Below are 1,015 nucleotides of genomic sequence, written 5' to 3'. Positions count from 1 at the left end.
CCTCCAGGTGACTATGATGTCCTGAAAGTTTGAGGACCACTGGCATGGATAATTATTGGTAACCAATAAACAATATTACAGATCATTATAAAGCTATCTTTTTCTGAGGCAAAAGTCTCTCTCCTTAGCATAAAAAATTTATGTCATTTGTTTCTTTATGTGAAAATAGAAAACAAAGCATTCCTTTAAAGACTCAGCAGTTCCAAACATTTCCCAAAAATCACCATTTTGGGGGCTGTGCAGATAGTGAAACTTGAGCAAATATTTCAAAGGCAAACCAAAGTCTAATTTCCTTTCTAAGTTCTTCTACTTCTAAAAGACTAGGGAATATATTGCAAAGACTCAAGATCCTGAAAGTACGGAAGAGAAAACCAAAAGAAAGAGTGAATACAGAGCCCTCACAAACGTGCTTTAGAGGCTTACTATCCTACCTGGAGAGCTGAAAGGAGCAGGTCCTATTCAAAATGTAGGAGGTCGGAGAGTGGGATTGGTTTGTTAAAGCTGTCACAGAGATTAGAGCTTCCCAAAGCTCCTGTCCTAACATCAAGTCAATTTCTTGCTAAACTCCTTCTCATTTTAAATGGGAAAAAGATTAGACTGTTGAGTGCTTGGGGGAAAATATAAAACTGGCTGGTAGGCAAGCTTTCCTTTTTAAAAGAAAAATTCTCGCAGTCTTCTGAACTCAAAGATAGCTTAATAAAAGTTACGGAGAAGACTAAACTCAGTGGGGGAAAAATAAGAGGGTAAGAAAAAGGAAACCAGATCCTTTCTAAGATCAGTGTTCCTTAAATATCAGTGAAATAAAACATCTTCAAAGTTCTTCCAGAGGTACTGCTGAGACGGAAAAGACCAACAAATAATTCCAAATAAGTTTGGAGAATTTACCTCGAGAATAGCATGCAAAACACATGATATAAGAATGGAAAACTATGCTTGGCATTCAAAGTATTCATATTTCTCACATGTACACATGCCCTCCTGTGGTATGGATGCCCTCCCTCCTCACCATCTAATC

This window comes from Balaenoptera acutorostrata, chromosome 3 (assembly GCF_949987535.1).
Source record: "Balaenoptera acutorostrata chromosome 3, mBalAcu1.1, whole genome shotgun sequence".
Lineage (NCBI taxonomy): Eukaryota > Metazoa > Chordata > Mammalia > Artiodactyla > Balaenopteridae > Balaenoptera > Balaenoptera acutorostrata.
Note: the sequence above shows the minus strand (reverse complement) of the source record.